The following is a 26,347-nucleotide window of genomic DNA, read 5'->3' as shown; positions in this document are numbered from 1 at the left end:
TAGCTGACTCTAGGCCTGACTCAACGCAGACAATTGTGTTTGTGGTTTAGTTTTGAACAACATGCTTGTAAGAGGGTAAACGCAGTCTGCCGCTATCAGGAATGATGCAGTCTAGATGCCCACATATGGGGACTTTGTAGGAGTCAGCACTAGCAAAATGCAGAGGTACAACCACAGTCTGGGAAGACCACATATTTGAGAATGAAATTTCCCCTTCCAAAAAAGCATGAACTATAATGAAATGACAGAAGATGGCTGCCAGTACCTTAACAGAGACCCAGACAGTGACATCACCACGTGGAATAAACACACTGCCTGGAACCACGCCCCTTTCCTGCATTGACCTGCCCACTTTGTGATGTTCCTATGACTCTTGACACCAATCAAATTATTCTTCTTACTTTGCTACACAAACTAACAATACTTTAATCATGCACCTCCACAAGTTACCAGCCTCTTGGAAAATGCAATTAGGGTAACTAAGCATTTGCTCTCTAAATATTTTATCAAATTTTTACACAATACTCCATACAAGGTCTTGGTGAGCAGAACAATGATATGGTCAGTATTATAAGTGGCAGCTGAGAAGCTTGGTTGATGTGCTTGCTACGGCTGCACATATACTAAAATTGGATCGATACAGAGAAGATTAGCATGGCCCCTGCGAAAGGATGACACGCAAATCCGTGAAGCGTTCCATATTTTGTTCTTTTTTAATTAGACAAAGAGTCACTTGGGACTAGGAAGATGTTGTACCAAGATTAGCATGGAACTTGCAAAAGGATGACACACAAATCAGTGAAGTGCTCCATATTTTCAACTTTTTTTGATTGACAAATAGGAACTAGGGTTCCTTAGGAAAAGGGAGATGCTGTGCCAAATTCCAAATGTTCAGTTTTTTTTTTTTTCAAAGCAAACACACAAGAATGAACTCCATAAGAAGATCAGAAACATTTCCAACTGCATCTGGTGTCAATGTATTAATGAAGTTGCTCATGTAGTGGACAATCTCAATCATTTGGTAAGATAAGAAGAACTGAAGCTGCTGTACATTTCTTTAGCTGACTCTAGGCCTGACTCTACACAGACAATTGTGTTTGTGGTTTAGTTGTGAACAAAATGCTTGTGAGAGGGTAAACGCAGTCTGTCGCTATCAGGAATGATGCAGTCTAGATGCCCACATATGGGGACTTTGTAGGAGTCAGCACTAGCAAAATGCAGAGGTACAACCACAGTCTGGGAAGACCACATATTTGAGAATGAAATTTCCCCTTCCAAAAAGCATGAACTAAAATGAAATGGCAGAAGATTGCTGTCAGTACCTTAACAGAGACCCAGACAGTGACATCACCACGTGGAATAAACACACTGCCTGGAACCACGCCCCTTTCCTGCATTGACCTGCCCACTTTGTGATGTTCCCTATGACTCTTGACACCAATCAAATTATTCATCTTTCTTTGCTACACAAACTGACCACACTTTAATCATGCACCTCCACAAGTTACCAGCCTCTTGGAAAATGCAATTAGGGTAACTAAGCATTTGCTCTCTAAATATTTTATCACATTTTTACACAATACTCCATACAAGGTCTTGGTGAGCAGAACAATGATATGGTCAGTATTATAAGTGGCAGCCTGAGAAGCTGGTTGATGTGCTTGCTACGGCTGCACATATACTAAAATTGGATCGATACAGAGAAGATTAGCATGGCCCCTGCGAAAGGATGACACGCAAATCCGTGAAGCGTTCCATATTTTGTTCTTTTTTAATTAGACAAAGAGTCACTTGGGACTAGGAAGATGTTGTACCAAGATTAGCATGGAACTTGCAAAAGGATGACACACAAATCAGTGAAGTGCTCCATATTTTCAACTTTTTTTGATTGACAAATAGGAACTAGGGTTCCTTGGGAAAAGGGAGATGCTGTGCCAAATTCCAAATGTTCAGTTTTTTTTATTTTCAAAGCAAACACACAGGGATAAAGACCATAAGAAGATCAGAAACATTTCCAACTGCAACTGGTGTCAAGGTATTAATGAAGTTGCTCATGTAGTGGACAATCTCAATCATTTCGTATGATAAGAAGAACTGAAGCTGCTGTAGATTTCTTTAGCTGACTCTAGGACTGACTCTACACAGACAATTGTGTTTGTGGTTTAGTTGTGAACAAAATGCTTGTGAGAGGGTAAACGCAGTCTGCCGCTATCAGGAATGATGCAGTCTAGATGCCCACATATGGGGACTTTGTAGGAGTCAGCACTAGCAAAATGCAGAGGTACAACCCCAGTCTGGGAAGACCACATATTTGAGAATGAAATTTCCCCTTCCAAAAAAGCATGAACTATAATGAAATGGCAGAAGATTGCTGCCAGTACCTTAACAGAGACCCAGACAGTGACATCACCACGTGGAATAAACACACTGCCTGGAACCACGCCCCTTTCCTGCATTGACCTGCCCACTTTGTGATGTTCCTATGACTCTTGACACCAATCAAATTATTCTTCTTACTTTGCTACACAAACTGACCACACTTTAATCATGCACCTCCACAAGTTACCAGCCTCTTGGAAAATGCAATTAGGGTAACTAAGCATTTGCTCTCCAAATATTTTATCACATTTTTACACAATACTCCATACAAGGTCTTGGTGAGCAGAACAATGATATGGTCAGTATTATAAGTGGCAGCCTGAGAAGCTTGGTGATGTGCTTGCCTACGGGCTGGCACATATACTAAAATTGGATCGATACCGAGAGAAGATTAGCATGGTCCCCTGCGAAAGATTAGGACATGCAAATCCGTGAAAGCAGTTCCATATTTTGTTCTTTTTTTAATTAGACCAACAAGAGTCACCTTGGGACTAGTGAAGATGTTGTACCAAGATTTAAGCCATGGAAATTGTAAAAGGGAATGGACACACAAAATCAGTGGAAAGTGCTCCATATTTCAAACTTTTTTTTGAGTGAACAAATAGGAACTAGGGTTCCTTAGTGAAAAGGGAGTTGCTGTGCCAAATTTCAAATAGTTATTTTATTTTCAAAAAAGCAAACACACAGGAGAAAGACCATAAGAAAGATCAGAAACTTTTCCAAAGTGCAACTGGGTGGTCAATGTATTGGAATGAAGTTGCTCATGTAGTGGACAATCTCAATCATTTGGTATTGATTAAGAAGTAACTGAATGAAGCTGCTGGACATTCTTAGCTGACTCTAAGGCCTGACTCTAACACGACAATTGTGTTTGTGGTTTAGTTGTGAACAACATGCTTGTAGGAGTGTAAACGCAGTCTGCCCTATCAGGAATGATGCGGTCTAGATGCCCACATATGGGGACTTTGTAGGAGTCAGCACTTAGCAAATGCAGCAGGTACACCTCAAGTCTGGAAGACCACATATTATTGAGAATGAAATTTCCCCTGTCCAAAAAAGCATGAACTATAAATGAAATGGCAGAGATTGCTGCCAGTACCTTAACAGAGACCCAGACAGTGACATCACCCCGTGGAATAAACAAACTGCCTTGAACCACGCCCCTTTCCTGCATTGACCTGCCCACTTTGTGAATGTTCCTATGACTCTGACACCAATCAATTATTCTTCTTACTTTGCTACACAAACTGACCACACTTTAATAATGCACCTCACAAGTTACCAGCCTCTTGGAAAATTGCAATATTAGGGTAACTAAGCATTTGCTCTCCAAATATTTTATTAACATTTTTACACAATACTCCATACAAGGTCTTGGTGAGCAGAACAATGATATGGTCAGTATTATAAGTGGCAGCTGAGAAGCTGGTTGATGTGCTTGCTACGGCTGCACATATACTAAAATTGGATCGATACAGAGAAGATTAGCATGGCCCCTGCGAAAGGATGACACGCAAATCCGTGAAGCGTTCCATATTTTGTTCTTTTTTAATTAGACAAAGAGTCACTTGGGACTAGGAAGATGTTGTACCAAGATTAGCATGGAACTTGCAAAAGGATGACACAAAAATCAGTGAAGTGCTCCATATTTTCAACTTTTTTTGATTGACAAATAGGAACTAGGGTTCCTTAGGAAAAGGGAGATGCTGTGCCAAATTCCAAATGTTCAGTTTTTTTTATTTTCAAAGCAAACACACAGGATGAACTACCATAAGAAGATCAGAAACATTTCCAACTGCATCTGGTGTCAATGTATTAATGAAGTTGCTCATGTAGTGGACAATCTCAATCATTTGGTAGATATAGAAGAACTGAAGCTGCTGTACATTGTCTTTAGCTGACTCTAGCCTGACTCTACACAGACAATTGTGTTTGTGGTTTTAGTTGTGAACAACATGCTTGTTAGAGGGTAGAAACGCAGTCTGTCGCTATCAGGAATGATGCGTCTAGATGCCCACATATGGGGACTTTGTAGGAGTCAGCACTAGCAAAATGCAAGAGGTAGCACCTACAGTCTGGAAGACCCCATATTTGAGAATGAAATTTCCCCGTCCAAAAAAGCATGAACTATAATGAAAATGGCAGAAAGATTGCTGCCAGTACCTTAACAGAGACCAGATACAGTGACATCACCACGTGGGAAATAAACAAACCTGCCTGGAAACCACGCCCCTTTCCTGCATTGACCTGCCCACTTTGTGATGTTCCTATGACTCTTGACAACCAATCAATTATCTTCTTATCTTTGCTACACAAACTGAACACAACTTTAATCAGCAAGCTCTCACAAGTTACCAAGCCTCTTGGAAATGCATTTAGGGAACTAGCATTGCTCTCCAAATATTTTATCAAATTTTTAACACATATACTCCATACAGGCTTGGTGAGCAGAACAATGAATATGGTCAGTATTATAAGTGGGCAGCTGAGAAGCATTGTTGATGTGCCTTGCTACGGCTGTCAACATTACTAAAATTGGATCGATACAGAGAAAGATTAGCATGGCCCCCTGCGAAAGGATGACACGCAAATCCGTGAAGCTTTCCATATGTTGTTCCTTTTTAATTAGACAAGAGTCACTTGGGGACTAGGAAGATTTGGTACCAAAGATTAGCATGGAACTTGTAAAAGGATGACACACCAAATCAGTGAAGTGCTACCATATTTTCAACTTTTTTGATTGACACAAATAGGAACTAGGGTCCTTTGGGAAATGGGAGTATTGCCTGTGTCTAAAAGTCCATGTTCAATGTTTTTTTATTTTCAAAGCACCTACACAGGGAACGAACGACCATAAAGAAGATCAGAAACATATCCAACTGCAACTGGTGTCAATGTATTAATGAAGTTGCTCATGTAGTGGACAATCTCAATCATTTGGTAAGATAAGAAGATACTGAAGCTGCTGTACATTTCTTTAGCTGACTCTAGGACGTACTCTACACAGACAATTGTGTTTGTGGTTTAGTTGTGAACAACATGCTTGTAAGAGGGTAAACGCAGTCTGCCGCTATCAGGAATGATGCAGTCTAGATGCCCACATATGGGGACTTTGTAGGAGTCAGCACTAGCAAAATGCAGAGGTACAACCTCAGTCTGGGAAGACCACATATTTGAGAATGAAATTTCCCCTTCCAAAAAAGCATGAACTATAATGAAATGGCAGAAGATGGCTGCCAGTACCTTAACAGAGACCCAGACAGTGACATCACCACGTGGAATAAACACACTGCCTGGAACCACGCCCCTTTCCTGCATTGACCTGCCCACTTTGTGATGTTCCCATGACTCTTGAAACCAATCAAATTATTCTTCTTTCTTGTGCTACACAAACTGACCACAACTTTAATCATGTGCACCTCTACAAACTGTTATCCAGCCTTCTTGGAAAATAGGGCGAATTAGGGTACACTAAATCATTTGCTCTCCAAATCTTTATTCACACTTTTTACACAATACTCCATACAAGGTCTTGCTGTGACGCAGAACAATGATATCCCCGCCGTCAGTATGATATATAAGTGGGCAGCCTGAGTAAGCTCTTGATTGATGTGCTTGCTAAGGCCCTGCATCAATACTAAAAATTGGATCGATACCGAGAGATTAGCATGGCCCCCTGGCAAAGGGATGACACGCAATCCGTGAAGCTGTTCCATATTTCGTGTCTTTTTTAATTAGACAAAGAGTCACTTGGGACTAGGAATGTTTTTGTTTTTTCTGTCTCTGTACCAAGATTAGCATGGAACTTGTAAAGGATTGACACACAAATCAGTGAAGTGCTCCATATTTTCAACTTTTTTTGATTGACAAATAGGAACTAGGGTTCCTTGGGAAAAGGGAGATGCTGTGCCAAATTCCAAATGTTTCCTTTTTTTTTTCATTCTAAAGCAAAACTACACAGGGAAGAAAGACCATAAGAAAGGTCATAAACATATCCAACTGCAACTGGTGTCAATGTATATGAAGTTGCCTCATGTAGTGGACAAGTCTCAATCATTTCGTATGATTAAGAAAGAACTGAAAGCTGCTGTAGATTTCTTTTATGCTGACTCTAGGACTGACTTCTACACAGACAATTGGTGGTTTGTGTGGTTAGTTGTGAACAAAAGCTTAGTTGAAGTAGGGTTTAAAACGCAGTCTGCCGCTATCCAGGAATGATGCAGTCCTAGATGCCCACATATGGGGACTTTGTAGGGGAGTCCGCACGTAGACAAAAATGCAGAGGTCCAACCCTCAGTCTGGGAAGACCACATATTTGAGAATTGAAATTTCCCCTTCCAAAAATCATGAACTATAATGAAATGGCAGAAGATTGGCTGCCATTACCTTACAGGAGACCCAGACAGTGACATCAACCACGTGGAATAAACACACTGCCTGGAACCACGACCCTTTCCTGCATTGACCTGCCCACTTTGTGATGTTCCCATGACTCTTGACACCCATCAAATTATTCTTCTTACTTTTGCTACACAAACTGACCACACTTAATCATGCACCTCCACAAGTTACCAGCCTCTTGGAAAATGCAATTAGGGTAACTAAGCATTTGCTCTCCAATATTTATCACATTTTTACACAATACTCCATACAAGGTCTTGGTGAGCAGAACAATGATATGGTCAGTATTATACGTGGCAGCTGAGAACGCTTGTTGAATGTGCTTGCTACTGCTGCACATATACTAAATTGGATCGATACAGAGAGATTAGCATGGCCCCTGCGAAAGGATGACAGCAAATCCGTGAAGCGTTCCATATTTGTTCTTTTTTTAATTAGACAAAGAGTCACTTGGGACTAGGAAGATGTTGTACCAAGATTAGCATGGAACTTGCAAAAGATGACACACAAATCAGTGAAGTGCTCCTATTTCAACTTTTTTTTGATTGACAACATCGGAACTAGTGATTCCTTGGGAAAAGGGAGATGCTGTACCAACTTTTACAATTTCAGTTTTTTTAATTTTCAAAGCCAAACACACAGGATAAAGACCATACGAAGTCAGAAACACTTTCCAACTGCAATCTGGTGTCAATATATTAATGAAGTTGCTCATGTAGTGACAATCCTCAATATTGGGTATGATTAAGAAGAATCTGAAGTGCTGTACATTCTTTAGCTGACTCTAGGCCTGACTCTACACAGACCAATTGGTTTGTTGGTTTAGTTTGAACCAACATGCTTAGTGAGAGGGTAAACGCAGTCTGTCCGCTATCAGGATGATGCAGTCTAGATGCCCACATCCTATGGTGGACTTTTGTAGGAGTCAGCACTAGCAAATTGCAGACTGGTACAACCTCAGTCTGTGAAGCCCACCTAATTTGAGAATGAAATTCCCCTGCCAAAAAAGCATGAACTATACATGAACTGGCAGAAGATTGCTGCAGTACCTTAACAGAGACCCAGGACAGTGACATTGCACCACGTGGAATAAACAAACTGCCTGGAACCACGCCCCTTTCCTGCATTGACCTGCCACTTTGTGATGTTCCTCCTGACTCTTGACACAATCAAATTATCTTCTTTCTTTGCTAACAACTGACCATACTTTAATGCATGCACCTCCACAAGTTACCAGCCTCTTGGAAAATGCATTAGGGTAACTAAGCATTTGCTCTCCAAATATTTTATCAAATTTTTACACAATACTCCATACAAGGTCTTGGTGAGCAGAACAATGATATGGTCAGTATTATAAGTGGCAGCTGAGAAAGCTGGTTGATGTGCTGCTACGGCTGCACATATACCTAAAATTGGATCGATACAGAGCAGATTAGCATTGGCCCCTGCGAAAGATTGACATCGCAAATCCTCAAGCGTTCAATATTTGTTCTTTTTTAATTAGAACAAAGAGTCACTTGGGACTAGGAAGATGTTGTACCAAGATTAGCATGGAACTTGCAAAGGATGACACACAAATCAGTGAAGTGCTCCATATTTTCAACTTTTTTTGATTGACAAATAGGAACTAGGGTTCCTTAGGAAAGGGAGATGCTGTGCCAAATTCCAAATGTTCAGTTTTTTTTATTTTCAAAGCAAACACACAAGGGATGAACTACCATAAGAAGATCAGAAACATTTCCAACTGCATCTGGTGTCAATATATTAATGAAGTTGCTCATGTAGTGGACAATCTCAATCATTTGGTAAGATAGAAGATCTGAAGCTGCTGTACATTTCTTTAGCTGACTCTAGGACTGACTCTACACAGACAATTGTGTTTGTGGTTTAGTTGTGAACAACATGCTTGTGAGAGTGGTAAACGCAGTCTGTCGCTATCAGGAATGATGCAGTCTAGATGCCCACATATTGGGGACTTGTAGGAGTCAGCACTAGCAAAATGCAGAGGTACAACCATCAGTCTGGGAAGACCACATATTTGAGAATGAAATTTCCCGTCTAATTAAGGCATGAACTATAATAAATGGCAGAAGATTGCTGCCAGTACCTTAACAGAGACCCAGACAGTGACATCATCACGTGGAATAAACAAACTGCCTGGAACCACGCCCCCTTTCCTGCATTGACCTGCCCACTTGTGATGTTCCTATGACTCTTGACACCAATCAAATTATTCTTCTTTACTTTGCTACACAAACTAGACTACTTTAATCATGCACCTCCACAAGTTACCAGCCTCTTGGAAAATGCAATTAGGGTAACTAAGCATTTGCTCTCTAAATATTTTATCAAATTTTTACACAATACTCCATTCAAGGTCTTGGTGAGCAGAACAATGATTTGGTCAGTATTATAAGTGGCAGCTGAGAAGCTGGTTAATGTGCTTGCTACGGCTGCACATATACTAAAATTGGATCGATACAGAGAAGATTAGCATGGCCCCTGCGAAAGGATGACACGCAAATCCGTGAAGCGTCCATATTTTGTTCTTTTTAATTAGACAAAGAGTCACTTGGGACTAGGAAGATGTTGTACCAAGATTAGCATGGAACTTGTAAAGGGATGACACACAAATCAGTGAGTGCTCCATATTTCAACTTTTTTTGATTGACAAATAGGAACTAGGGTTCCTTAGGAAAAGGGAGATGCTGTGCCAAATTCCAAATGTTTAGTTTTTTTTTTTTTTCAAAGCAAAAACACAAGGATGAACTCCATAAGAAGATCAAAAACATGTCCAACTGCATCTGGTTGCAATATATTAATGAAGTTGCTCATGTAGTGGACAATCTCAATCATTTGGTATGATAAGAAGATACTGAAGCTGCTGTACATTTCTTTAGCTGACTCTAGGACTGACTCCTACACAGTACAATTGGGTTGTGGTTTAGTTTTGAACAACATGCTTGTGAGAGGGTAAACGCAGTCTGTCCGCTATCAGGAATGATGCAGTCTAGATGCCCACATATGGGGACTTTGTAGGAGTTCAGCACTAGCAAAATGCAGAGGTACAACCTCAGTCTGTGAAGACCACATATTGAGAATGAAATTTCCCCTTCCAAAAAAGCATGAACTATAATGAAATGGCAGAAGATTGCTGCCAGTACCTTAACAGAGACCCAGACAGTGACATTGCATCACGTGGAATAAACAAACTGCCTGGAACCACGCCCCTTTCCTGCATTGACCTGCCCACTTTGTGATGTTCCTATGGACTCTTGACACCAATCAAATTATTCTTCTTTCTTTGCTACACAAACTGACCATACTTTAATCATGCACCTCCACAAGTTACCAGCCTCTTGGAAAATGCAATTAGGGTAACTAAGCATTTGCTCTCCAAATATTTTATCAAATTTTTACACAATACTCCATACAAGGTCTTGGTGAGCAGAACAATGATTTGGTCAGTATTATAAGTGGCAGCCGAGAAGCTTGTTGATGTGCTTGCTACGGCTGCACATATACTAAATTGGATCGATACAGAGAAGATTAGCATGGCCCCTGCGAAAGGCATGACACTGCAAATCCGTGAAGCGTTCCATATTTTGTTCTTTTTAATTAGACAAAGAGTCACTTGGGACTAGGAAGATGTTGTACCAAGATTAGCATGGAACTTGTAAAGGGATGACACACAAATCAGTGAAGTGCTCCATATTTTCAACTTTTTTTGATTGACAAATAGGAACTAGGGTTCCTTAGGAAAAGGGAGATGCTGTGCCAAATTCCAAATGTTTAGTTTTTTTTTTTTTTCAAAGCAAAACACAAGGAATGAACTCCATAAGAAGATCAGAAACATTTCCAACTGCATCTGGTGTCAAGGTATTAATGAAGTTGCTCATGTAGTGGACAATCTCAATCATTTGGTAAGATTAGAAGAACTGAAGCTGCTGTACATTTCTTTAGCTGACTCTAGGCCTGACTCTACACAGACAATTGTGTTTGTGGTTTAGTTGTGAACAACATGCTTGTGAGAGGGTAAACGCAGTCTGTCGCTATCAGGAATGATGCAGTCTAGATGCCCACATATGGGGACTTTGTAGGAGTCAGCACTAGCAAAATGCAGAGGTACAACCTCAGTCTGGGAAGACCACATATTGAGAATGAAATTTCCCCTGCCAAAAAAGCATGAACTATAATGAAATGGCAGAAGATGCTGCCAGTACCTTAACAGAGACCCAGACAGTGGACATCACCAAGTGGAATAAACACACTGCCTGGAACCACGCCCCTTTCCTGCATTGACCTGCCCACTTTGTGATGTTCCTATGACTCTTGACACCAATCAAATTATTCTTCTTTCTTTGCTACACAAACTGACCACACTTTAATAATGCACCTCCACAAGTTACCAGCCTCTTGGAAAATTGCAATTAGGGTAACTAAGCATTTGCTCTCCAAATAATTTTATCACATTTTTACACAATACTCCATACAAAGGTCTTGGTGAGCAGAACAATGATATGGTCAGTATTATAAGTGGCAGCTGAGGAGCTGGTTTATGTGCTTGCTACGGCTGCACATATACTAAAATTGGATCGATACAGAGAAGATTAGCATGGCCCCTGCGAAAGGATGACACGCAAATCCGTGAAGCGTTCCATATTTTGTTCTTTTTTAATTAGACAAAGAGTCACTTGGGACTAGGAAGATGTTGTACCAAGATTAGCATGGAACTTGTAAAGGGATGACACACAAATCAGTGAAGTGCTCCATATTTTCAACTTTTTTTTGATTGACAAATAGGAACTAGGGTTCCTTAGGAAAAGGGAGATGCTGTGCCAAATTCCAAAATGTTCATTTTTTTTATTTTCAAAGCAAACACACAGGGAGAAGACCCATAAGAAGATCAGAAACATTTCCAACTGCAACTGGTGTCAATGTATTAATGAAGTTGCTCATGTAGTGGACAATCTCAATCATTTGGTATGATAAGAAGAACTGAAGCTGCTGTACATTTCTTTAGCTGACTCTAGGACTGACTCTACACAGACAATTGTGTTTGTGGTTTAGTTGTGAACAAAATGCTTGTGAGAGGGTAAACGCAGTCTGTCGCTATCAGGAATGATGCAGTCTAGATGCCCACATATGGGGACTTTGTAGGAGTCAGCACTAGCAAAATGCAGAGGTACAACCTCAGTCTGGGAAGACAACATATTTGAGAATGAAATTTCCCCTGCCAAAAAAGCATGAACTATAATGAAATGGCAGAAGATTGCTGCCAGTTCCTTAACAGAGACCCAGATAGTGACATCACCACGTGTAATAAACAAACTGCCTGGAACCCACGCCCCTTTCCTGCATTGACCTGCCCACTTTGTGATGTTCCCTATGACTCTTGACACCAATCAAATTATTCATTCTTTACTTTGCTACACAAACTAGACACACTTTAATCATGCACCTCCACAAGTTACCAGCCTCTGGAAAATGCAATTAGGGTAACTAAGCATTTGCTCTCCAAATATTTTATCACAATTTTTACACAATACTCCATACAAGGTCTTGGTGAGCAGAACAATGATATGGTCAGTATTATAAGTGGCAGCCTGAGAAGCTGGTTGATGTGCTTGCTACGGCTGCACATATACTAAAATTGGATCGATACAGAGAAGATTAGCATGGCCCCTGCGAAAGGATGACACGCAAATCCGTGAAGCGTTCCATATTTTGTTCTTTTTTAATTAGACAAAGAGTCACTTGGGACTAGGAAGATGTTGTACCAAGATTAGCATGGAACTTGTAAAAGGGATGACACACAAATCAGTGAAGTGCTCCATATTTTCAACTTTTTTTGATTGACAAATAGGAACTAGGGTTCCTTGGGAAAAGGGAGATGCTGTGCCAAATTCCAAATGTTATTTTATTTTCAAAGCAAAACACACAGGGATAAGACTCCATAAGAAGATCAGAAACATTTTCCAACTGCAATCTGGTGTCAATGTATTAATGAAGTTGCTCATGTAGTGGACAATCTCAATCATTTGGTAAGATAGAAGAACTGAAGCTGCTGTACATTTCTTTAGCTGACTCTAGGGACTGACTCTACACAGACAATTGTGTTTGTGGTTTAGTTGTGAACAACATGCTTGTAAGAGGGTAAACGCAGTCTGCGCTTATCAGGAATGATGCAGTCTAGATGCCCACATATGGGGACTTTGTAGGAGTCAGCACTAGCAAAATGCAGAGGTACAACCTCAGTCTGGGAAGACCACATATTTGAGAATGAAATTTCCCCTTCCAAAAAAGCATGAACTATAATGAAATGGCAGAAGATGGCTGCCAGTACCTTAACAGAGACCCAGACAGTGACATCACCACGTGGAATAAACACACCTCCTGGAACCACGCCCCTTTCCTGCATTGACCTGTTCACTTTGTGATGTTCCCATGACTCTTGACAACCAATCAAATTATTCATCTTTCTTTGCTACACAAACTGACCACACTTTAATCATGCACCTCCACAAGTTACCAGCCTCTTGGAAAATGCAATTAGGGTAACTAATCATTTGCTCTCCAAATATTTTATCACATTTTTACACAATACTCCATACAAGGTCTTGGTGAGCAGAACAATGATATGGTCAGTATTATATGTGGAAACTGGTTGATGTGCTTGCTACGGCTGCACATATACTAAAATTGGATCGATACAGAGAAGATTAGCATGGCCCCTGCGAAAGGATGACACGCAAATCCGTGAAGCGTTCCATATTTTGTTCTTTTTTAATTAGACAAAGAGTCACTTGGGACTAGGAAGATGTTTGTACCAAGATTAGCATGGAACTTGTAAAGGGATGACACACAAATCAGTGAAGTGCTCCATATTTTCAACTTTTTTTGATTGACAAATAGGAACTAGGGTTCCTTGGGAAAAGGGAGATGCTGTGACAAATTCCAATTGTTCAGTTTTTTTTTTTTTTCAAAGCAAACACACAAAAAGGAACTCCATAAGAAGATCAGAAACATTTCCAACTGCATCTGGTGTCAATATATTAATGAAGTTGCTCATGTAGTGGACAATCTCAATCATTTGGTAAGATAAGAAGAACTGAAGCTACTGTACATTTCTTTAGCTGACTCTAGGCCTGACTCTACACAGACAATTGTGTTTGTGGTTTAGTTGTGAACAACATGCTTGTGAGAGGGTAAACGCAGTCTGTCGCTATCAGGAATGATGCAGTCTAGATGCCCACATATGGGGACTTTGTAGGAGTCAGCACTAGCAAAATGCAGAGGTACAACCTCAGTCTGTGAAGACCACATAATTGAGAATTAAATATCCCGTTCCAAAAAAACATGAACTATAATGAAATGGCAGAAGATTGCTGCCAGTACCTCAACAGAGACCCAGACAGTGACATCATCACGTGGAATAAACAAACTGCCTGGAACCACGCCCCTTTCCTGCATTGACCTGCCCACTTTGTGATGTTCCTATGACTCTTGACACCAATCAAATTATTCTTCTTTACTTTGCTACACAAACTAGACCATACTTTAATCATGCACCTCCACAAGTTACCAGCCTCTTGGAAAATGCAATTAGGGTAACTAAGCATTTGCTCTCCAAATATTTTATCACATTTTACACAATACTCCATACAAGGTCTTGGTGAGCAGAACAATGATATGGTCAGTATTATAAGTGGCAGCTGAGAAACTGGTTGATGTGCTTGCTACGGCTGCACATATACTAAAATTGGATCGATACAGAGAAGATTAGCATGGCCCCTGCGAAAGGATGACACGCAAATCCGTGAAGCGTTCCATATTTTGTTCTTTTTTAATTAGACAAAGAGTCACTTGGGACTAGGAAGATGTTGTACCAAGATTAGCATGGAACTTGTAAAAAGATGACACACAATCAGTGAAGTGCTCCATATTTTCAACTTTTTTTGATTGACAAATAGGAACTAGGGTTCCTTAGGAAAAGGGAGATTGCTGTGCCAAATTCCAAATGTTCAGTTTTTTTTTTTTCAAAGCAAAAACACACAGGGATAAAGACCATAAGAAGATCAGAAACATTTCCAACTGCATCTGGTATCAATGTATTGATGAAGTTGCTCATGTAGTGGACAATCTCAATCATTTGGTATGATAAGAAGAACTGAAGCTGCTGTACATTTCTTTAGCTGACTCTAGGACTGACTCTACACAGACAATTGTGTTTGTGGTTTAGTTGTGAACAACATGCTTGTGAAGAGGGTAAACGCAGTCTGCCGCTATCAGGAATGATGCAGTCTAGATGCCCACATATGGGGACTTTGTAGGAGTCAGCACTAGCAAAATGCAGAGGTACAACCTCAGTCTGGAAGACCACATATTTGAGAATGAAATTTCCCCTGCCAAAAAAGCATGAACTATAATGAAATGGCAGAAGATTGCTGCCAGTACCTTAACAGAGACCCAGACAGTGACATCACCACGTGGAATAAACAAACTGCCTGGAACCACGCCCCTTTCCTGCATTGACCTGCCCACTTTGTGATGTTCCCTATGACTCTTGACACCAATCAAATTATTCTTCTTACTTTGCTACACAAACTGACCATACTTTAATCATGCACCTCCACAAGTTACCAGCCTCTTGGAAAATGCAATTAGGGTAACTAAGCATTTGCTCTCCAAATATTTTATCACATTTTTACACAATACTCCATACAAGGTCTTGGTGAGCAGAACAATGATATGGTCAGTATTATAAGTGGCAGCTGAGAAGCTTGTTGATGTGCTTGCTACGGCTGCACATATACTAAAATTGGATCGATACAGAGAAGATTAGCATGGCCCCTGCGAAAGGATGACACGCAAATCCGTGAAGCGTTCCATATTTTGTTCTTTTTTAATTAGACAAAGAGTCACTTGGGACTAGGAAGATGTTGTACCAAGATTAGCATGGAACTTGTAAAAGGATGACACACAAATCAGTGAAGTGCTCCATATTTTCAACTTTTTTTGATTGACAAATAGGAACTAGGGTTCCTTAGGAAAAGGGAGATGCTGTGCCAAATTCCAAATGTTTATTTTTTTTTTTTTTTTCAAAGCAAAAACACACAGGGATGAACTCCATAAGAAGATCAGAAACATGTCCAACTGCCATCTGGTGTCAATATATTAATGAAGTTGCTCATGTAGTGGACAATCTCAATCATTTGGTTATGATAAGAAGAACTGAAGCTGCTGTACATTTCTTTAGCTGACTCTAGGCCTGACTCTACACAGACAATTGTGTTTGTGGTTTAGTTGTGAACAACATGCTTGTGAGAGGGTAAACGCAGGTCTGTCGCTATCAGGAATGATGCAGTCTAGATGCCCACATATTGGGGACTTTGTAGGAGTCAGCACTAGCAAAATGCAGAGGTACAACCTCAGTCTGGGAAGACCACATATTTGAGAATGAAATTTCCCCTTCCAAAAAAGCATGAACTATAATGAAATGGCAGAAGATGGCTGCCAGTACCTTAACAGAGACCCAAGACAGTGACATCACCACGTGGAATAAACAAACTGCCTGGAACCACGCCCCTTTCCTGCATTGACCTGCCCACTTTGTGATGTTCCTATGACTCTTGACACCAATCAAATTATTCTTCTTACTTTGCTACACAAACTGACCACACTTTAATCATGCACCTCCACAAGTTACCAGCCTCTTGGAAAATGCAATTAGGGTAACTAATCATTTGCTCTCCAAATATTTTATCACATTTTTACACAATACTCCATACAAGGTCTTGGTGAGCAGAACAATGATATGGTCAGTATTATAAGTGGCAGCTGAGAATCAAGTTGATGTGCTTGCTACGGCTGCACATATACTAAAATTGGATCGATACAGAGAAGATTAGCATGGCCCCTGCGAAAAGATGACACGCAAATCCGTGAAAGCGTTCCATATTTTGTTCTTTTTTAATTAGACAAAGAGTCACTTGGGACTAGGAAGATGTTGTACCAAGATTAGCATGGAACTTGCAAAAGGATGACACACAAATCAGTGAAGTGCTCCATATTTTCAACTTTTTTTGATTGACAAATAGGAACTAGGGTTCCTTAGGAAAAGGGAGATGCTGTGCAAATTTCAAATGTTATTTTTTTATTTTTCAAAGCAAACACACAGGGATAAGACTCATAAGAAGATCAGAAACATTTCCAACTGCAATCTGGTGTCAATGTATTAATGAAGTTGCTCATGTAGTGGACAATCTCAATCATTTGGTAATGATAAGAAGAACTGAAGCTGCTGTACATTTCTTTAGCTGACTCTAGGCCTGACTCTACACAGACAATTGTGTTTGTGGTTTAGTTTTGAACAACATGCTTGTGAGAGGGTAAACGCAGTCTGTCGCTATCAGGAATGATGCAGTCTAGATGCCCACATATGGGGAATTTGTAGGAGTCAGCACTAGCAAAATGCAGAGGTACAACCTCAGTCTGGGAAGACCACATAATTTGAGAATGAAATTTCCCCTGCCAAAAAGCATGAACTAAAATGAAATGGCAGAAGATTGCTGCCAGTACCTTAACAGAGACCCAGACAGTGACATCACCACGTGGAATAAACACACTGCCTGGAACCACGCCCCTTTCCTGCATTGACCTGCCCACTTTGTGATGTTCCTATGACTCTTGACACCAATCAAATTATTCTTCTTTCTTTGCTACACAAACTGACCATACTTTAATCATGCACCTCCACAAGTTACCAGCCTCTTGGAAAATGCAATTAGGGTAACTAAGCATTTGCTCTCCAAATATTTGATCACATTTTTACACAATACTCCATACAAGGTCTTGGTGAGCAGAACAATGATATGGTCAGTATTATAAGTGGCACCTGAGAAGCTGGTTTATGTGCTTGCTACGGCTGCACATATACTAAAATTGGATCGATACAGAGAAGATTAGCATGGCCCCTGCAAAATTGTGACGTGCAAATCCTTGAAGTGTTCCATATTTTGTTCTTTTTTTAATTAGACAAAGAGTCACTTGGGACTAGGAAGATGTTGTACCAAGATTAGCATGGAACTTGCAAAAGGATGACACAAAAATCAGTGAAGTGCTCCATATTTTCAACTTTTTTTGATGACAAATAGGAACTAGGGTTCCTTAGGGAAAGGGAGATGCTGTGCCAAATTCAAATGTTTCATTTTTTTTATTTTCAAAGCAAATACACAGGGATAAGACCAATAAGAAGATCAGAAACATATCCAACTGCATCTGGTGTCAATATATTAATGAAGTTGCTCATGTAGTGGACAATCTCAATCATTTGGTATGATTAGAAGATCTGAAGCTGCTGTACATTTCTTTAGCTGACTCTAGGACTGACTCTACACAGACCAATTGTGTTTGTGGTTTAGTTGTGAACAACATGCTTGTGAGAGTGTAAACGCAGTCTGTCGCTATCAGGAATGATGCAGTCTAGATGCCCACATATGGGGACTTTGTAGGAGTCAGCACTAGCAAAGCAGAGGTACAACAGCAGTCTGGGAAGACCACATATTTGAGAATGAAATTTCCCCTTCCAAAAAAGCAATGAACTATAATGAAATGGCAGAAGATTGCCTGCCAGTACCTTAACAGAGACCCAGACAGTGACATCACCACGTGGAATAAACAAACTGCCTGGAACCACGCCCCTTTCCTGCATTGACCTGCCCACTTTCATGATGTTCCTATGACTCTTGACACCAATCAAATTATTCTTCTTACTTTGCTACACAAACTGACCACACTTTAATCATGCACCTCCACAATGTTACCAGCCTCTTGGAAAATGCCAATTAGGTAACTAAGCATTTGCTCTCCAAATAATTTATCACATTTTTACACAATACTCCATACAAGGTCTTGGTGAGCAGAACAATGATATGGTCAGTATTATAAGTGGCACCTGAGAAGCTGGTTTATGTGCTTGCTACGGCTGCACATATACTAAAATTGGATCGATACAGAGAAGATTAGCATGGCCCCTGCGAAAGGATGACACGCAAATCCGTGAAGCGTTCCATATTTCGTTCTTTTTTAATTAGACAAAGAGTCACTTGGGACTAGGAAGATGTTGTACCAAGATTAGCATGGAACTTGCAAAAGGATGACACACAAATCAGTGAAGTGCTCCATATTTTCAACTTTTTTTGATTGACAAATAGGAACTAGGGTTCCTTAGGAAAAGGGAGATGCTGTGCCAAATTCTAAATGTTTATTTTATTTTCAAAGCAAACACACAGCGATAAAGACCACAAGAAGATCAGAAACATATCCAACTGCAACTGGTGTCAAGGTATTAATGAAGTTGCTCATGTAGTGGACAATCTCAATCATTTGGTATGATAAGGAGAACTGAAGCTGCTGTACACTTCTTTAGCTGACTCTAGGCCTGACTCTACGCAGACAATTGTGTTTGTGGTTTAGTTGTGAACAACATGCTTGTAAGAGGGTAAACGCAGTCTGCCGCTATCAGGAATGATGCAGTCTAGATGCCCACATATGGGGACTTTGTAGGAGTCAGCACTAGCAAAATGCAGAGGTACAACCTCAGTCTGGGAAGACCACATATTTGAGAATGAAATTTCCCCTGCCAAAAAAGCATGAACTATAATGAAATGGCAGAAGATGCTGCCAGTACCTTAACAGAGAACCCAGACAGTGACATCACCACGTGGAATAAACACACTGCCTGGAACCACGCCCCTTTCCTGCATTGACCTGCCCACTTTGTGATGTTCCTATGACTCTTGACACCAATCAAATTATTCTTCTTTCTTGCTACACAAACTAACACATACTTAATCATGCACCTCCACAAGTTACCAGCCTCTTGGAAAATGCAATTAGGGTAACTAAGCATTTGCTCTCTCAAATATTTTATCAAATTTTTACACAATACTCCATACAAGGTCTTGGTGAGCAGAACAATGATATGGTCAGTATTATAAGTGGCAGCTGAGAAGCTTGTGATGTGCTTGCTACGGCTGCACATATACTAAAATTGGATCGATACAGAGAAGATTAGCATGGCCCCTGCAAAATGATGACATGCAATCCGGAAGCGTTCCATATTTTGTTCTTTTTTAATTAGACAAAGAGTCACTTGGGACTAGGAAGATGTTGTACCAAGATTAGCATGGAACTTGTAAAGGGATGACACACAATCAGTGAAGTGCTCCATATTTTCAACTTTTTTTGATTGACAAATAGGAACTAGGGTTCCTTAGGAAAAGGGAGATGCTGTGCCAAATTCCAAATGTTCTAGTTTTTTTTTTTTTCAAAGCAAAACACAGGAATGAACTCCATAAGAAGATCAGAAACATTTCCAACTGCATACTGGTGTCAATGTATTAATGAAGTTGCTCATGTAGTGGACAATCTCAATCATTTGGTATGATAAGAAGTACTGAAGCTGCTGTACATTTCTTTAGCTGACTCTAGGCCTGACTCTACACAGACAATTGTGTTTGTGGTTTAGTTGTGAACAACATGCTTGTAAGAGGGTAAACGCAGTCTGCCGCTATCAGGAATGATGCAGTCTAGATGCCCACATATGGGGACTTTGTAGGAGTCAGCACTAGCAAAATGCAGAGGTACAACCTCAGTCTGGGAAGACCACATATTTGAGAATGAAATTTCCCCTTCCAAAAAAGCATGAACTATAATGAAATGGCAGAAGATGGCTGCCAGTACCTTAACAGATACCCAGACAGTGACATTGCACCGTGGAATAAACAAACTGCCTGGAACCACGCCCCTTTCCTGCATTGACCTGCCCACTTTGTGATGTTCCTATGACTCTTGACACCAATCAAATTATTCTTCTTTACTTTGCTACACCAACTAGACATACTTTAATCATGCACCTCCACAAGTTACCAGCCTCTTGGAAATGCAATTTAGGGTAACTAAGCATTTGCTCTCCAAATATTTTATCACATTTTTACACAATTACTCCATACAAGGTCTTGGTGAGCAGAAACAATGATATGGTCAGTATTATAAGTGGCAGCTGAGAAGACTGTTTATGTGCTTGCTACTGCTGCACATATACTAAAATTGGATCGAATACAGAGAAGATTAGCATGGCCCCTGCGAAAGGATGACACGCGAATCCGTGAAGCGTTTCCATATTTTTGTTCTTTTTTAATTAGACAAAGAGTCACTTGGACTAGGAAGATGTTGTACCAAGATTAGCATGGAACTTGTCAACGGATGACACAAAATCAGTGAAGTGCTCATATTTTCAACTTTTTTTGATTGACAAATAGGAACTAGGGTTCCTTTGGGAAAAGGAGATGCTGTGCAAAATTCAAATGTTCAGTTTTTTGTTATTTTTCAAAGCAAACACACAGGGAAGAAGACCATAAGAAGATCAGAAACATTTCCAACTGCACTGGTGTCAATGTATTACTGAAGTTGCTCATGTAGTGACAATCTCAATCATTTGGTAATGATTAAGAAGAAATGAAGCTGCTGTACATTTCTCTTAGCGACTCTAGGCCTGACTCTACACAGACAATTGTGTTTGTGGTTTAGTTGTGAACAACATGCTTGTGAGAGGGTAAACAGCAGTCTGTCGCTATCAGGAATGATGCAGTCTAGATGCCCACATATGGGGACTTGTAGGAGTCAGCACTAGCAAAATGCAGAGGTACAACCCAAGTCTGGAAGACCACATATTTGAGAATGAAATTTCCCCTGCCAAAAAAGCATGAAACTATAATAAATGGCAGAAGATTGCTGCAGTACCTTAACAAGAGACCCAGACAGTGACATCACCACGTGGAATAAACAAACTGCCTGAACCACGCCCCTTTCCTGCATTGACCTGCCACTTTGTGATGTTCCTAGACTCTTACACCAATCAAATTATTCTTCTTTCTTTGCTACACAAACTGACCATACTTTAATCATGCACCTCCACAAGTTACCAGCTCTTGGAAAATGCAATTAGGTAACTAAGCATTTGCTCTCCAAATTAATTTTATCACATTTTACACAATACTCCATACAAGGTCTTGGTGAGCAGAACAATGATATGGTCAGTATTATAAGTGGCATCCTGAGAAGCTGGTTAATGTGCTTGCTACGGCTGCACATATACCTAAAATTGGATCGATACAGAGAAGCTTAGCATGGCCCCTGCGAAAGGATTGACACGCAAATCCGTGAAAGCGTTCCATATTTCTGTTCTTTTTAATTAGACAAAGAGTCACTTGGGACTAGGAAGATGTTGTACCAAGATTAGCATGGAACTTGCAAAAGGATGACACACAAATCAGTGAAGTGCTCCATATTTTCAACTTTTTTTTGATTGACAAATAGGAACTAGGGTTCCTTAGGAAAAGGGAGATGCTGTGCCAAATTCTAAATGTTTATTTTATTTTTTTCAAAGCAAACACAAGGGATAGAGACCATAAGAGATCAGAAACATTTCCAAACTGCAACTGGTGTCAATTATTAATGAAGTTGCTCATGAAGTGGACAATCTCAATCATTTGGTAATGATAAGAAGTACTGAAGCTGCTGTACATTTCTTTAGCTGACTCTAGGCCTGACTCTACACAGACAATTGTGTTTGTGGTTTAGTTGTGAACAACATGCTTGTGAGAGGGTAAACGCAGTCTGTCGCTATCAGGAATGATGCAGTCTAGATGCCCACATATGGGGACTTTGTAGGAGTCAGCACTAGCAAAATGCAGAGGTACAACCTCAGTCTGGGAAGACCACATATTTGAGAATGAAATTTCCCCTTCCAAAAAAGCATGAACTATAATGAAATGGCAGAAGATTGCTGCCAGTACCTTAACAGAGACCCAGACAGTGACATCACCACGTGGAATAAACACACTGCCTGGAACCACGCCCCTTTCCTGCATTGACCTGCCCACTTTGTGATGTTCCCTATGACTCTTGACACCAATCAAATTATTCTTCTTTCTTTGCTACACAAACTGACCACACTTTAATCATGCACCTCCACAAGTTACCAGCCTCTTGGAAAATGCAATTAGGGTAACTAAGCATTTGCTCTCCAAATATTTTATCACATTTTTACACAATACTCCATACAAGGTCTTGGTGAGCAGAACAATGATATGGTCAGTATTATAAGTGGCAGCCTGAGAAGCTGGTTGATGTGCTTGCTACGGCTGCACATATACTAAAATTGGATCGATACAGAGAAGATTAGCATGGCCCCTGCGAAAGGATGACACGCAAATCCGTGAAGCGTTCCATATTTTGTTCTTTTTTAATTAGACAAAGAGTCACTTGGGACTAGGAAGATGTTGTACCAAGATTAGCATGGAACTTGTAAAGGGATGACACACAAATCAGTGAAGTGCTCCATATTTTCAACTTTTTTTGATTGACAAATAGGAACTAGGGTTCCTTAGGAAAAGGGAGATGCTGTGCCAAATTCCAAATGTTTAGTTTTTTTTTTTTTCAAAGCAAACACACAAGGATGAACTCCATAAGAAGATCAGAAACATTTCCAACTGCATCTGGTGTCAATGTATTAATGAAGTTGCTCATGTAGTGGACAATCTCAATCATTTGGTATGATAAGAAGATACTGAAGCTGCTGTACATTTCTTTAGCTGACTCTAGGACTGACTCTACACAGACAATTGTGTTTGTGGTTTAGTTTTGAACAACATGCTTGTGAGAGGGTAAACGCAGTCTGTCGCTATCAGGAATGATGCAGTCTAGATGCCCACATATGGGGACTTTGTAGGAGTCAGCACTAGCAAAATGCAGAGGTACAACCACAGTCTGGGAAGACCACATATTTGAGAATGAAATTTCCCCTTCCAAAAAAGCATGAACTATAATGAAATGGCAGAAGATGGCTGCCAGTACCTTAACAGAGACCCAGACAGTGACATCACCACGTGGAATAAACACACTGCCTGGAACCACGCCCCTTTCCTGCATTGACCTGCCCACTTTGTGATGTTCCTATGACTCTTGTCACCAATCAAATTATTCTTCTTACTTTGCTACACAAACTAGACATACTTTAATCATGCACCTCCACAAGTTACCAGCCTCTTGGAAAATGCAATTAGGGTAACTAAGCATTTGCTCTCTAAATATTTTATCACATTTTTACACAATACTCCATACAAGGTCTTGGTGAGCAGAACAATGATATGGTCAGTATTATAAGTGGCAGCTGAGAAGCTGGTTGATGTGCTTGCTACGGCTGCACATATACTAAAATTGGATCGATACAGAGAAGATTAGCATGGCCCCTGCAAAATTGTGACATGCAAATCCGTGAAGCGTTCCATATTTTGTTCTTTTTTAATTAGACAAAGAGTCACTTGGGACTAGGAAGATGTTGTACCAAGATTAGCATGGAACTTGCAAAAGGATGACACACAAATCAGTGAAGTGCTCCATATTTTCAACTTTTTTTGATTGACAAATAGGAACTAGGGTTCCTTAGGAAAAGGGAGATGCTGTGCCAAATTCCAAATGTTTAGTTTTTTTTTTTTTTCAAAGCAAAACACAAGGATGAACTCCATAAGAAGATCAGAAACATGTCCAACTGCATCTGGTGTCAATGTATTAATGAAGTTGCTCATGTAGTGGACAATCTCAATCATTTGGTATGATAAGAAGAACTGAAGCTGCTGTACATTTCTTTAGCTGACTCTAGGCCTGACTCTACACAGACAATTGTGTTTGTGGTTTAGTTTTGAACAACATGCTTGTGAGAGGGTAAACGCAGTCTGCCGCTATCAGGAATGATGCAGTCTAGATGCCCACATATGGGGACTTTGTAGGAGTCAGCACTAGCAAAATGCAGAGGTACAACCTCAGTCTGGGAAGACCACATATTTGAGAATGAAATTTCCCCTTCCAAAAAAGCATGAACTATAATGAAATGGCAGAAGATGGCTGCCAGTACCTTAACAGAGACCCAGACAGTGACATCACCACGTGGAATAAACACACTGCCTGGAACCACGCCCCTTTCCTGCATTGACCTGCCCACTTTGTGATGTTCCCATGACTCTTGACACCAATCAAATTATTCATCTTTCTTTGCTACACAAACTGACCACTACTTTAATCATGCACCTCCACAAGTTACCAGCCTCTTGCAAAATGCAATTAGGGTAACTAAGCATTTGCTCTCCAAATATTTTATCACATTTTTACACAATACTCCATACAAGGTCTTGGTGAGCAGAACAATGATATGGTCAGTATTATAAGTGGCAGCCTGAGAAGCTTGTTGATGTGCTTGCTACGGCTGCACATATACTAAAATTGGATCGATACAGAGAAGATTAGCATGGCCCCTGCGAAAGGATGACACGCAAATCCGTGAAGCGTTCCATATTTTGTTCTTTTTTAATTAGACAAAGAGTCACTTGGGACTAGGAAGATGTTGTACCAAGATTAGCATGGAACTTGCAAAAGGATGACACACAAATCAGTGAAGTGCTCCATATTTTCAACTTTTTTTGATTGACAAATAGGAACTAGGGTTCCTTAGGAAAAGGGAGATGCTGTGCCAAATTCCAAATGTTTATTTTATTTTCAAAGCAAACACACAGGATAAGACTCATAAGAAGATCAGAAACATTTTCCAACTGCATCTGGTGTCAATGTATTGAATGAAGTTGCTCATGTAGTGGACAATCTCAATCATTTGGTAAGATTAGAAGATCTGAAGCTGCTGTACATTTCTTTAGCTGACTCTAGGCCTGACTCTACACAGACAATTGTGTTTGTGGTTTAGTTGTGAACAACATGCTTGTGAGAGGGTAAACGCAGTCTGCCGCTATCAGGAATGATGCAGTCTAGATGCCCACATATGGGGACTTTGTAGGAGTCAGCACTAGCAAAATGCAGAGGTACAACCTCAGTCTGGGAAGACCACATATTTGAGAATGAAATTTCCCCTGCCAAAAAAGCATGAACTATAATGAAATGGCAGAAGATGGCTGCCAGTACCTTAACAGAGACCCAGACAGTGACATCACCACGTGGAATAACACACTGCCTGGAACCACGCCCCTTTCCTGCATTGACCTGCCCACTTTGTGATGTTCCTCATGACTCTTGACAACAATCAAATATTCATCTTTCTTCTGCTACACAACTGACCACACTTTAATTCATGCACCTCCACAAGTTACCAGCCTCTTGGAAAATGCAATTAGGGTAACTAAGCATTTGCTCTCCTAAATATTTTATCAAATTTTTACACAATACCTCCATACAAGGTCTTGGTGAGCAGAACAATGATATGGTCAGTATTATAAGTGGCAGCTGAGAAGCTGTTGATGTGCTTGCTACGGCTGCACATATACTAAAATTGATCAATACAGAGAAGATTAGCATGGCCCTGCGAAAGGATGACACGCAAATTCCGTGAAGCGTTCCATATTTGTTCTTTTTTAATTAGACAAAGAGTCACGGGACTAGGAAGATGTTGTACCAAGATTAGCATGGAACTGTAAAGGGATGACACACAAATCAGTGAAGT

At 40.3% G+C, this 26,347-nt stretch overlaps 38 non-coding genes and 3 pseudogenes across 38 annotated transcripts; 24 read left to right on the top strand and 17 right to left on the bottom strand.

Annotated features, from left to right (window-relative positions):
* Positions 1-64: 64 nt before the first annotated feature.
* Positions 65-228, bottom strand: LOC114780962 (U1 spliceosomal RNA). The gene has a single exon (XR_003747462.1). It is a non-coding gene; the product is annotated as a U1 spliceosomal RNA (small nuclear RNA).
* A 371-nt stretch (positions 229-599) lies between these two features.
* LOC114780980 (U6 spliceosomal RNA) lies at positions 600-706 on the top strand. Its single transcript, XR_003747477.1, has one exon. It is a non-coding gene; the product is annotated as a U6 spliceosomal RNA (small nuclear RNA).
* Positions 707-1,126: 420 nt separating this feature from the next.
* LOC114780974 (U1 spliceosomal RNA) lies at positions 1,127-1,285 on the bottom strand. The gene has a single exon (XR_003747471.1). It is a non-coding gene; the product is annotated as a U1 spliceosomal RNA (small nuclear RNA).
* Positions 1,286-1,657: 372 nt separating this feature from the next.
* Positions 1,658-1,764, top strand: LOC114780979 (U6 spliceosomal RNA). The gene has a single exon (XR_003747476.1). It is a non-coding gene; the product is annotated as a U6 spliceosomal RNA (small nuclear RNA).
* Positions 1,765-2,184: 420 nt separating this feature from the next.
* LOC114780965 (U1 spliceosomal RNA) lies at positions 2,185-2,344 on the bottom strand. Its single transcript, XR_003747465.1, has one exon. It is a non-coding gene; the product is annotated as a U1 spliceosomal RNA (small nuclear RNA).
* Positions 2,345-2,715: 371 nt separating this feature from the next.
* LOC114781001 (uncharacterized) lies at positions 2,716-2,830 on the top strand (annotated as a pseudogene).
* Positions 2,831-3,813: 983 nt separating this feature from the next.
* Positions 3,814-3,920, top strand: LOC114780978 (U6 spliceosomal RNA). The gene has a single exon (XR_003747475.1). It is a non-coding gene; the product is annotated as a U6 spliceosomal RNA (small nuclear RNA).
* A 967-nt stretch (positions 3,921-4,887) lies between these two features.
* LOC114780999 (U6 spliceosomal RNA) lies at positions 4,888-4,993 on the top strand. Its single transcript, XR_003747495.1, has one exon. It is a non-coding gene; the product is annotated as a U6 spliceosomal RNA (small nuclear RNA).
* Positions 4,994-5,421: 428 nt separating this feature from the next.
* On the bottom strand, positions 5,422-5,585 carry LOC114781002 (U1 spliceosomal RNA). Its single transcript, XR_003747497.1, has one exon. It is a non-coding gene; the product is annotated as a U1 spliceosomal RNA (small nuclear RNA).
* A 1,514-nt stretch (positions 5,586-7,099) lies between these two features.
* LOC114780998 (U6 spliceosomal RNA) lies at positions 7,100-7,203 on the top strand. The gene has a single exon (XR_003747494.1). It is a non-coding gene; the product is annotated as a U6 spliceosomal RNA (small nuclear RNA).
* Positions 7,204-8,162: 959 nt separating this feature from the next.
* LOC114781000 (U6 spliceosomal RNA) lies at positions 8,163-8,270 on the top strand. Its single transcript, XR_003747496.1, has one exon. It is a non-coding gene; the product is annotated as a U6 spliceosomal RNA (small nuclear RNA).
* A 950-nt stretch (positions 8,271-9,220) lies between these two features.
* Positions 9,221-9,327, top strand: LOC114780987 (U6 spliceosomal RNA). The gene has a single exon (XR_003747484.1). It is a non-coding gene; the product is annotated as a U6 spliceosomal RNA (small nuclear RNA).
* A 953-nt stretch (positions 9,328-10,280) lies between these two features.
* On the top strand, positions 10,281-10,388 carry LOC114780993 (U6 spliceosomal RNA). Its single transcript, XR_003747489.1, has one exon. It is a non-coding gene; the product is annotated as a U6 spliceosomal RNA (small nuclear RNA).
* Positions 10,389-10,808: 420 nt separating this feature from the next.
* Positions 10,809-10,967, bottom strand: LOC114780983 (U1 spliceosomal RNA). The gene has a single exon (XR_003747480.1). It is a non-coding gene; the product is annotated as a U1 spliceosomal RNA (small nuclear RNA).
* Positions 10,968-11,340: 373 nt separating this feature from the next.
* Positions 11,341-11,447, top strand: LOC114780984 (U6 spliceosomal RNA). Its single transcript, XR_003747481.1, has one exon. It is a non-coding gene; the product is annotated as a U6 spliceosomal RNA (small nuclear RNA).
* A 421-nt stretch (positions 11,448-11,868) lies between these two features.
* On the bottom strand, positions 11,869-12,028 carry LOC114780961 (U1 spliceosomal RNA). The gene has a single exon (XR_003747461.1). It is a non-coding gene; the product is annotated as a U1 spliceosomal RNA (small nuclear RNA).
* Positions 12,029-12,403: 375 nt separating this feature from the next.
* On the top strand, positions 12,404-12,510 carry LOC114780985 (U6 spliceosomal RNA). Its single transcript, XR_003747482.1, has one exon. It is a non-coding gene; the product is annotated as a U6 spliceosomal RNA (small nuclear RNA).
* A 430-nt stretch (positions 12,511-12,940) lies between these two features.
* Positions 12,941-13,089, bottom strand: LOC114780970 (uncharacterized; annotated as a pseudogene).
* A 363-nt stretch (positions 13,090-13,452) lies between these two features.
* On the top strand, positions 13,453-13,559 carry LOC114780977 (U6 spliceosomal RNA). Its single transcript, XR_003747474.1, has one exon. It is a non-coding gene; the product is annotated as a U6 spliceosomal RNA (small nuclear RNA).
* A 953-nt stretch (positions 13,560-14,512) lies between these two features.
* LOC114780982 (U6 spliceosomal RNA) lies at positions 14,513-14,619 on the top strand. Its single transcript, XR_003747479.1, has one exon. It is a non-coding gene; the product is annotated as a U6 spliceosomal RNA (small nuclear RNA).
* A 420-nt stretch (positions 14,620-15,039) lies between these two features.
* Positions 15,040-15,200, bottom strand: LOC114780963 (U1 spliceosomal RNA). The gene has a single exon (XR_003747463.1). It is a non-coding gene; the product is annotated as a U1 spliceosomal RNA (small nuclear RNA).
* A 371-nt stretch (positions 15,201-15,571) lies between these two features.
* Positions 15,572-15,678, top strand: LOC114780976 (U6 spliceosomal RNA). Its single transcript, XR_003747473.1, has one exon. It is a non-coding gene; the product is annotated as a U6 spliceosomal RNA (small nuclear RNA).
* A 426-nt stretch (positions 15,679-16,104) lies between these two features.
* Positions 16,105-16,266, bottom strand: LOC114780968 (U1 spliceosomal RNA). Its single transcript, XR_003747468.1, has one exon. It is a non-coding gene; the product is annotated as a U1 spliceosomal RNA (small nuclear RNA).
* A 371-nt stretch (positions 16,267-16,637) lies between these two features.
* LOC114780989 (U6 spliceosomal RNA) lies at positions 16,638-16,744 on the top strand. The gene has a single exon (XR_003747485.1). It is a non-coding gene; the product is annotated as a U6 spliceosomal RNA (small nuclear RNA).
* A 420-nt stretch (positions 16,745-17,164) lies between these two features.
* LOC114780973 (U1 spliceosomal RNA) lies at positions 17,165-17,324 on the bottom strand. The gene has a single exon (XR_003747470.1). It is a non-coding gene; the product is annotated as a U1 spliceosomal RNA (small nuclear RNA).
* A 370-nt stretch (positions 17,325-17,694) lies between these two features.
* Positions 17,695-17,801, top strand: LOC114780994 (U6 spliceosomal RNA). The gene has a single exon (XR_003747490.1). It is a non-coding gene; the product is annotated as a U6 spliceosomal RNA (small nuclear RNA).
* Positions 17,802-18,753: 952 nt separating this feature from the next.
* Positions 18,754-18,860, top strand: LOC114780986 (U6 spliceosomal RNA). The gene has a single exon (XR_003747483.1). It is a non-coding gene; the product is annotated as a U6 spliceosomal RNA (small nuclear RNA).
* Positions 18,861-19,271: 411 nt separating this feature from the next.
* Positions 19,272-19,435, bottom strand: LOC114780960 (U1 spliceosomal RNA). Its single transcript, XR_003747460.1, has one exon. It is a non-coding gene; the product is annotated as a U1 spliceosomal RNA (small nuclear RNA).
* Positions 19,436-19,804: 369 nt separating this feature from the next.
* Positions 19,805-19,909, top strand: LOC114780992 (U6 spliceosomal RNA). Its single transcript, XR_003747488.1, has one exon. It is a non-coding gene; the product is annotated as a U6 spliceosomal RNA (small nuclear RNA).
* Positions 19,910-20,325: 416 nt separating this feature from the next.
* LOC114780995 (U1 spliceosomal RNA) lies at positions 20,326-20,489 on the bottom strand. The gene has a single exon (XR_003747491.1). It is a non-coding gene; the product is annotated as a U1 spliceosomal RNA (small nuclear RNA).
* A 373-nt stretch (positions 20,490-20,862) lies between these two features.
* On the top strand, positions 20,863-20,970 carry LOC114780990 (U6 spliceosomal RNA). Its single transcript, XR_003747486.1, has one exon. It is a non-coding gene; the product is annotated as a U6 spliceosomal RNA (small nuclear RNA).
* A 429-nt stretch (positions 20,971-21,399) lies between these two features.
* Positions 21,400-21,549, bottom strand: LOC114780969 (uncharacterized; annotated as a pseudogene).
* A 366-nt stretch (positions 21,550-21,915) lies between these two features.
* On the top strand, positions 21,916-22,025 carry LOC114780997 (U6 spliceosomal RNA). The gene has a single exon (XR_003747493.1). It is a non-coding gene; the product is annotated as a U6 spliceosomal RNA (small nuclear RNA).
* A 418-nt stretch (positions 22,026-22,443) lies between these two features.
* LOC114780964 (U1 spliceosomal RNA) lies at positions 22,444-22,603 on the bottom strand. Its single transcript, XR_003747464.1, has one exon. It is a non-coding gene; the product is annotated as a U1 spliceosomal RNA (small nuclear RNA).
* A 372-nt stretch (positions 22,604-22,975) lies between these two features.
* LOC114780981 (U6 spliceosomal RNA) lies at positions 22,976-23,082 on the top strand. Its single transcript, XR_003747478.1, has one exon. It is a non-coding gene; the product is annotated as a U6 spliceosomal RNA (small nuclear RNA).
* A 421-nt stretch (positions 23,083-23,503) lies between these two features.
* On the bottom strand, positions 23,504-23,663 carry LOC114780967 (U1 spliceosomal RNA). Its single transcript, XR_003747467.1, has one exon. It is a non-coding gene; the product is annotated as a U1 spliceosomal RNA (small nuclear RNA).
* Positions 23,664-24,033: 370 nt separating this feature from the next.
* On the top strand, positions 24,034-24,140 carry LOC114780991 (U6 spliceosomal RNA). The gene has a single exon (XR_003747487.1). It is a non-coding gene; the product is annotated as a U6 spliceosomal RNA (small nuclear RNA).
* Positions 24,141-24,560: 420 nt separating this feature from the next.
* Positions 24,561-24,720, bottom strand: LOC114780966 (U1 spliceosomal RNA). The gene has a single exon (XR_003747466.1). It is a non-coding gene; the product is annotated as a U1 spliceosomal RNA (small nuclear RNA).
* Positions 24,721-25,092: 372 nt separating this feature from the next.
* On the top strand, positions 25,093-25,199 carry LOC114780975 (U6 spliceosomal RNA). The gene has a single exon (XR_003747472.1). It is a non-coding gene; the product is annotated as a U6 spliceosomal RNA (small nuclear RNA).
* A 416-nt stretch (positions 25,200-25,615) lies between these two features.
* LOC114780971 (U1 spliceosomal RNA) lies at positions 25,616-25,775 on the bottom strand. The gene has a single exon (XR_003747469.1). It is a non-coding gene; the product is annotated as a U1 spliceosomal RNA (small nuclear RNA).
* A 371-nt stretch (positions 25,776-26,146) lies between these two features.
* LOC114780996 (U6 spliceosomal RNA) lies at positions 26,147-26,252 on the top strand. Its single transcript, XR_003747492.1, has one exon. It is a non-coding gene; the product is annotated as a U6 spliceosomal RNA (small nuclear RNA).
* Positions 26,253-26,347: the final 95 nt, after the last annotated feature.

The sequence above is a fragment of the Denticeps clupeoides genome, unplaced genomic scaffold (genome assembly GCF_900700375.1).
Source record: "Denticeps clupeoides unplaced genomic scaffold, fDenClu1.1, whole genome shotgun sequence".
NCBI lineage: Eukaryota > Metazoa > Chordata > Actinopteri > Clupeiformes > Denticipitidae > Denticeps > Denticeps clupeoides.
The sequence above is the reverse complement of the archived record's forward strand: the minus strand, read 5'-3'. Positions and strand labels throughout refer to the sequence as shown.